This window comes from Gracilinanus agilis, chromosome 3 (assembly GCF_016433145.1).
Source record: "Gracilinanus agilis isolate LMUSP501 chromosome 3, AgileGrace, whole genome shotgun sequence".
Classification (NCBI taxonomy): Eukaryota; Metazoa; Chordata; class Mammalia; order Didelphimorphia; family Didelphidae; genus Gracilinanus; species Gracilinanus agilis.
The window spans coordinates 565,042,091-565,050,957 of NC_058132.1; positions in this window are offsets into that span (position 1 = coordinate 565,042,091).

The following is an 8,867-nucleotide window of genomic DNA, read 5'->3' on the forward strand; positions in this document are numbered from 1 at the left end:
AATGTAGCTCTTCAAGGATGTTGTGAAGATTATTTAGGCATTAGTTTATATATATATAATGTGGACCTAGCAGGAAGGGCTGGAGAATTCCACATGGAATGGGGAAGTAGGAAGTGGCTGGCACTCTCTGGGAAGGACTCCATGGTGGGAGTTACAAGCAGTAACTGATACCCTAGGAGACCTCAGAGTTTGTGGAGTTGCACCCTGATTCCCTGGGATCCTGGAGCGTGGTGAAGGTTGGAAGCAGAGGACATCTATTATGCACAACAGCACTGAGTAGGGAGTGATCTGCGTGCGATCTGGTGGACAACTTGCAGGCTCCTCTCCCTACTGGGCTGCTTTGGACCATCAGTTCTGGAGGAGTTGGTTCCTGGCATCCTGAAAACATCTCTGGACTCTACTGTGAGGATTCCCACTCCAGTCCTGTTATTCTCTAGGCCCTGCCTGGCTTAGGTCTTAGTTTAGTGTAGCCAAGTCCTTCCCCTGCCCCTGTGGTTTGCCCTTAGCTTGTAAGTGTAGAATCCCAAATCCCATTCTTTATCTTGTAGTCCCTGATTAAAAACTGTTATAAACCTTTGCCATTTGCCTGCTGGTTCCATAGGCCCTTGCCTAGGTGGGCTGAGTGACCGTTGGAGCCTAACTGCCATTTCCAGCAACTATAACCTCCTAGTAGTTAAACTTGGTCTCCCTACCTTGTTGGGTCCTGTTCATCTGTCATTCCTGTCTCTCTCACCCCAGTGTGAACCCACAAATAGTAATAGTTAACGTCCCTGATAACCTTCCATTACAAGGACAAAGGACTGTTTTGTCCTTGTTTCCTTGGGACTTAGCATAGTACCTTGCACAAAGTAGGTATTTAATAAATGGTTCTGGAATGACAAGAAATATAACAGAATGATCACTCTTCTCATTGCATGACACTATATATCTCAGGTAAAACTAAGATGGGCTTAACCTATTTTGGTAGGTGTGTCGTAATGGCTGGATCATATTTAACTTTAAAATCAATGAAATTACCTAGAATATAGTAGTGTATCTTACAAAGCCAAGGTGTCAAACATAGATCTGCAGCCTCCATAATGTCTACAACATACCACCATACAATCCCTACTAGATTAAGATGTATTTGGGAAATATTTAACCAAGTAAAAAGTCAATAAAACATAGATAATATTAATGTGACCCAAAAGGATCCTTATGTATGTTATGCATATATAGTGACCCCCCACAAATACATATATACAAACATGTACTACATGTATAGTGACCTCCATTTCTATTTGAATTTGGCACTACTTATAGAAAGTGACAAGTGAGCTTATTTACAATGATGGGGAAAATACACATTTTAATTATTTTTTTCTAACATCAAGAAAATTAACAGAATCAATCCTTAGATCTGAATGGCATTTATTAGAAACCTAAGAGTTTTTAGACTATGTCACAGGATTCAGATTCCTATGAAAAATCTCTGGAGGTTCTCTAAGCCAAAGGACAGTCTTATTTTCAGGCTTTACTCCAGGCCCTCAGAATTTTCCTCAAAGGTTCCTAAAGCACTGAATTGCAAGAAAATGTAAATCTGTGCACAATTTTCCCATATCCTCAAAAGGTTAGGCAAAGCAAACAAATGAAAATGGGGGTAGTAGGAGGTAGAGTAGAGAGAGAAATACTGGTTTTTCTTTGAATAAAGAAAATCTACCTTGGTGTGAGATCCTCTCCCTTCATGAAATTATTGACATAACTTTAGATTTTAAGGGGGTAGGGAGCAGGAATGAAATAAACATTTATTAAGCACCTATTATGTGATGGGCTCTGCTAAGTACTTTACAAATGTTATCTCATTTAGTCTTTTACAACAACCCTATAAACTAGGTGCTATTATTCCCAATTTTACAGTTGGGAAATTGAGGCAGACAGTCAAGTCTAGTACTTTATCCACTATATCAACTAGCTGCTTCTAGGTGACTATTATCCAGGGTATTGACACTCCCTCTTGGCTTGGTATCATCTGCAAATTTCATGAGTTTGGCAGTAGTGCCTTTATACATTATTAATAAAATGTTAATGAGTACAGGACCAAGCAGAGGTCCTGAAGGCATTATACTGGATGCTTCTTGTCCCCAAATTGGAGGTTAAGGGTGGGGCAGGGGAAGGACATGTACTTCTCGAATGCCTTGGACATGTAAACTTGAAACTATTATTTTGCAACTTACAAAATAAAACTCCCTAATAGGGAATGAAAGAGATAATTCCTCTCTGAACCAATATTTTACAAGGATCAGTTCACACCTTCATGGAAGGGCTACTTCTGCCTGAATGTGCAAATGTTTCTGATGAGCCGACCTCATATCATTTCATTAATATTTGAAAACTTGAGTCAATGTTAGTGATTACTTATGCCAACACAATCCTACATTGCTTGTAAAGCTATAGTGACTATAGGGAAAGATTGTATGATTTTTTAATATACTAGTAGACCTAGAAAATCAAGAATCAAATAACTGACAATATATTGCAAATGGATAGTAAAATAAAATGAAATGATAATGAAAGAATATTATAATTTAAAGGAAGAAAATTTTATGAAATTATTTTAAGGAGATTTATCAAAAGCCATAATATTAGAAATATACTTATAATTTCTTCCCCTGGTATTCTCTGCCCATGACATGAACAAAGTTCATCATCTGACAACATGAAACAGGCCAAGGGCAATGCTTCAAACAGAAGGATCCTTGGGCATTTTCACTGTAGGTATTTCTATTGCCAACACTGAAGCAAGTGAGATCAGTTCTATCTCCATCAAAGATCAAGCCCTTGAGATCCTCCTTCATAGTAATCCTGTTGAATTCTACCTCAATGAGATTTCTCAGCACACATGTGTACTGTATGCCTTAGATTTTTATGGCAGTCCCCTTTAATGGGGGATATGAGTAGCATTTATAAACACTCTGCCAAGGAAATAAAAAAGTGTAGCAAGCTACTAAGAATGACACAGGGACCTGAGAGTTTATTCTCCCCTGAGGACATTATATCTCTGATCATTCTTTCCAGGACTAGCTGTATATTCACTTATTCCAAGTCTCTCATTACTCAATAGCAGAAGAATCAGAATATTCCTAGTTTCCCATTGCCACTTCCAGAATCTTCTTATACCATTATCTCTCAGCAACTTCTCCCGTAAGGTTCATGTAATACAATTTTATCATCCAATATAGATCCCGATAGTCTTTGTCTATCAAGCCAGAGAACATTTTCCCTCTTTTCCTAGTGAGGCCAGTGACTGACTCTTAGCTTTCCTTCCTACTCCAACTCCCTCTTATATTATAAGGAACTTCAATCTACATATTGATTTTCCTTCCTAAATTCTTAATTCCTTAATCTTCCCAATTCTCATAATTTAGTTCTTGAGAAATTTAATTTTGCCATAAATTGCAAGCATTCCCCTTCTTAGATCAAAGACTCTACAATTTATCTAATCCAATTTTTTTGTTTTTCCATCTCTATACCTTATTATTCCCAAACTTGTTCTTCATCTTCACTCTGAAGTGAAATCCTGCCATCCCTTGTCACTATGAAAGAACATCAACACTTTTCTTGCAACATGTACTTCCTTTCTAATTCTTAATCCCTTGAACCCCTTAACTAGTTGAACTCTACATTATTCTCTAATCTAAAGGCTTTTAATCCTGGGGAAAAACCCAATCCTGAATCACTTCTGCCATATGGTTCCTTTCATCATAACTAACTGCTACTGAATGGAAGTGAAGGGAATCATGAAATTATGCCAAATGGGTCAACTACAGATGTTCATTCACTATTCTAAGCTTGGTCCTCCCTTTAGCAAGGAAATTCCAGTGTTCCCTTCTGATTTCTGATCCTACTTACTACCACAAACTTTCCTTTTCTTCCTCCTCTCCCCTATCATTTGCTTACAATGGCAATGGCAGCAAGAGCATAGCAGACAAAATCCTCCAAGAGCAAGTATGTCATAACAATTTTCAACTCCCCAAATCCATGTGTAGAAATGAAAATAAAAAGAAAAGATAAATTTTATAACTTCTTTTTTTTGGGGGGGGGAAGCAAATCATGAATTTTTACAAATGTGGCTCTACTTCCAATAAAAAGCACAAAGGATCTGGAGAAATCAAAGAAATCTTTACTTCTTTCCCCCTCTATATTTCATCTGGATGTTGTGGTGGTCTTTGTTGTTATTGTTCATCCTTTGTTTTTTTAAAAGTACTAGTGACATCATTGATCAGTGTTTTGATTAGTAAACAAATTGGATTGAAGTGAAGCAGACTACACAAAATCATCAGCCTCACTATTTCTTCCAGTCATTGGAGTCTAGTAGCAAGTCAAAAGTATAAAGGATTGTTAATGGCTTCAGATAGTGTAGATGACCTCAGCACCGTAAATGTCTCACAAAGTTCTAGGCACTCCACAGTACTTGCTTCAGCTGCCTTCATGGTTGTTGGAAGAAAGTGTTTTTAGCTGTGTATAACCAACTCTCAGTTGTGGGGCCATTCACTGACTTAACTAAAAAATGGATTTTACTGTCCTAATTTACTTTTCATAAGCTTCTGGTGATGAGCATTTCCTCCTGCACATTGGTTTGTGGCTGAAGGGTGCAAGTGGAGCTCTGGGAATGACAAATGGATCTCCTTAGCATAAGATTAAGATTCTAACCTCCAGCCTGTTGTTTAGCATCTCCTTATCTCTATCCTGGGGTATAATCACAAACCATATGATTTCCCAACTAAAGCCCCAAAGGAAGAAATAATGACATCTGAATTTTTTTTCAGGCTGTCCATAATATTAGGAACCTAAACTTTGTTCTATGAATTGTAACCAAGGTTTGTTGCTTACTAAGAGGCATGAGGTTCTAGGACTCTGAAGCAATGCATACCTTTACCTTTAATTGTACACATTGATATGTTTGCAACTAATCACAACATAGAATGTTAAGCAAGAATGGATGTTTTCAAAAGCTTAATGGGGAGGGCAAGAAAGGCTTGCTCAGGATCTCCAGGGCTTACAAATATGTTCAAATCAACCAATCAATAATCATTTATTAAGTGACTTCCATATATTGGGCCTAAAGTGCTAGCGATACAAAAAAGGGGCAAAGACAGTAACTGTTCCCAAGGACTAAAAAAGCTAATGGGAGAAACACAAAGCAAACATATATACTGCAAACTACATAGAGGATAAACAGTAAATAATTAAAAGAGGAAAAGCACTAGGATTAAGAGAAATTAGTGTAGGTATCCTGTGGGATAAGGTAAGATTTTATTTGAGACTTAAAGGAAACCACCAAGGTTAGTAGTCAGAGCAAAGGAGGGAGAGTGTTCCAGGCTTGGGGGACAGCCAGAGAAAATGCTCAAAGCTGAGAGATCAAACATCTTGTTTTTGGAATAGCAAGGAGGCCAATGTAGCTAGATCAAAGAATACATTCTGGAGAGTAAAGTGTAAGAAGACTGGAAAGATAGAAGGGGGCTAGATTAAGGAGGGCTATGAATGCCAGAGTATTTTGTATCTGATCCTGGAGGCAAAAGAGAGCCACTGGCGTTTAATGGTAGGAGAGTGACATGATCAGACTTGAATAAGAACACTGAAAGAGTAAGTTCCATTTCTATCTCTGTTAAATTTTGAACAGTGGTAGCTTTTGGGGAAGCGAAGGGAATTTTCATTAGTTTCCATGGAAGGGGAAAGTCTTATTTCCACTGGGACCGATGACTGTAATCCTTTTCAAAGCTTACTATTGTCTTCAGGTGAAGGAGCTCTATAGGAAAATCAAGTTGTTGTTGTTGTTGTCATACAATCAGGTCTGAATCATCTTAGCCCCATTTGGGGTGTTATTGACAAAGATACTGAAATGGTTTGCCATTTCCTCCTTTGGCACGTTTTATAGATAAGGAAACTGAAGAAAACAGGGTTAAATGATTTGCCCAGGGTCACACAACTAAATAAGTATCTGAGGCTGAATTTGAACTCAAGAAGATGAGTCTTCCTTACTCCAGGCTTCATCGAGAAAACAAAAAAACAACTGCCCCCCCCCAACAATTTTGGTCTTAGAATCATAAAATCTGAACCTATGATTTATTAGCTTTGTGACTATCTACTATTTCTCTGATCCTCAGTTTCCTCCTGTATAAAATGGGGATAATAATTATTTAATTACCTAGATGCTGCATTGTGAAAAAGAAATACCATATAAATTGAAAAGTGCTAATGTGATGTTTACTGTATGCCTAAGAGTAGACTGCTGTCTATTAATTTCTGTTTTAATTAGGAACTTAAAAAATGAATTGCTGATGAATGTCTAGAAAGCATGTGTTTACTGGAATTAATTTGTGTATGGAAATAAGACTAATCTCAGAGGTCCCAGATGATTTTTATTTTGACTTATTGATTGACTCTAAACCCTAGAAGGCATTCTTACATGTATGGGTTTAAAAGGTTCATGCAGTGGTCTCAATTTATACTAAACCTAGATATTAATGAAGGGAGAAAACAACATATTCCAGGCACCATCCAGCTATGCTATTATTATTTTCGGTCCAAATATGTGATTTTATATGGGTGAGAAAACTCCCTCTACAGAGTCAGATCTCCAACTGTTCATTAACATGTACTTTCATAGAGTTGCCCGTGGCCCAGAGAGGTTAAAACATTTGGCAGAGTCAGACAGAAAGTATTATATGTCAGTGGCGACAGTTGAATTTTAGCTTCTGCTGACTCTGACCAGTCCTCTGGCCATTAAACCAGATGGCCTCACATCTAGTAATAGATTTATTGCAAGTTCCTTGATGGCAGAGAAATTTTTTTGTATTCCTAGAACCTAGTGCAGTGACTAGCACAAAGTAGCTATTTTATGTGTTTATAGATACATGTATATTCATAATAACAACAATAATAACCTTATGTTCCAGACACTATGTTAATAACTTTATAATTATTACCTCATTTGACACTCAGAAGAAATCTGGGAGATAGGTGCAATTTTATCCCCATTTTACAGAAGAGGCAAAGAGTGGTTAAGCAACTTGCCCAGGTTGTAACATATCGTTAGTAAGTGTCTAAGGATGGATTTAAACTCATGTCTTCCTGACTCCAGGTTCAAAGCTCTATTTACTGTACCAGTGATGGGCAAACTATGGCCCGTGGGCCAGATTTGGCCCCCTGAAATGTTCTATCCTACAGTGCAACATTATTCCTAATCTGACGAATACAATACAATGAAACTTCCAAAGAGTTGCCTTAGAAACAGACTGACAGAGGGGCATTTCTTTTCCTTTAGCCCCCTCTTTAAAAAGTTTGCCCATCACTGCACTATAGTATGTTACACACACATACACACACACGGTTACATGCATTTACACACATGCATAAATGCACATGTGTGGGCAAACACATGGGTACATGCATTTTAAATGTATATGAATGTATAGTTACACATGCGTTTAAGTTATATTTATATTATATTAATATATTGGTAATATATGATTGTATGTATATATCATTGAACTATAATATATAGAGAGACTATATATGTTCATGCAACATCATGCAATATTTATTACTATGTTAGCAATACACAGTTGATATATGTCATACACATAACTATATTCGTGTTCATATGAAATATACACACATACATATGTGTATGCTTAATGTACAATATATTATATATTTATATTTTATATTTAATGTATTTAATGTATCACATCTATTTTATATTATTTTAATTATATAAATATAGGTAGATAACATTTTATATGTCTAAATATATATTTTTTATCTACCTGTACCTAATAAGGTGATACTATTCAGATAATTAATGAGCTGTAATAACAATGTGCATAAACTTTAAGGTTCCATATAAAGATAATAGTGTTATTTTATTATTGTATTGTTTAGACATTTTGAATTGATATAAAATATTTCATTAAATCACTTCAATATTTTTCAATCCACAGAGATTTTAAAAATATAAATGTCTATTTATATTTAACATTGTAAAAATATGTAAATTATGATTCCTGTTGTGAAGTGTCCTATTTCATATTCTAATATATTCCAGACTGTCAAACCCAAATTCCGACAATCTGTACACATAAGTTTTTGAAAGTCCAGCAGGCATAATTGTTCTCTTAAGGGATAGAGAAATAGAATGCCTATTATCTCTACAGTCTACCCTCTCTATGTGGTCAAACTAGTTAATCATTATGAGAATTATTCTCCCATTTAAATAAGGCAGTTTCCCAGTTGATTTAAGATAACATACAAGAGGGCAACTAGGTGATGCAGTGGATAGAGCACCATATCTGGAGTCAGGAAGAACTGAGTTCAAATCTGGTTTCAGGCACTTATTATCTCTGTGACCCTGGATAAGTCATTAAAACCTGTTTTCCTCATTACCATTAACATTTAAGAAATCATTAATCTGTAGCCCTATAAAATTAGCTGGAGAAGAAATGGTAAACCATTTAATAATTTTTGCCAAGAAAATCCAAATAGGATCATGAAGAAGTGGAAATGGCTGAAATTATTGATCAACAAATTGATCCTGGTGAACTACCTGATAAACTATCATATGCTAGAAATCAAAGAATTAAATTCAAGTTTGAATATTTGGAAGGAAATGGACTTTCTATGGGAGAAGATTTTGTCTATAATTTTAAATATGTTTTCAACTTCTTATATTTATTTTAGTGGAAGTTATTTGAGACTAAAAATATTTTCCTATGCATTCATTTGTTCATATATACTCATAATATAAATGTTTTACATGAAAATATGCTCACGAAATTGAAGCAACATGCTTTCTGTCAAGTACATGAGGCATGTAAGTACACTCTTAA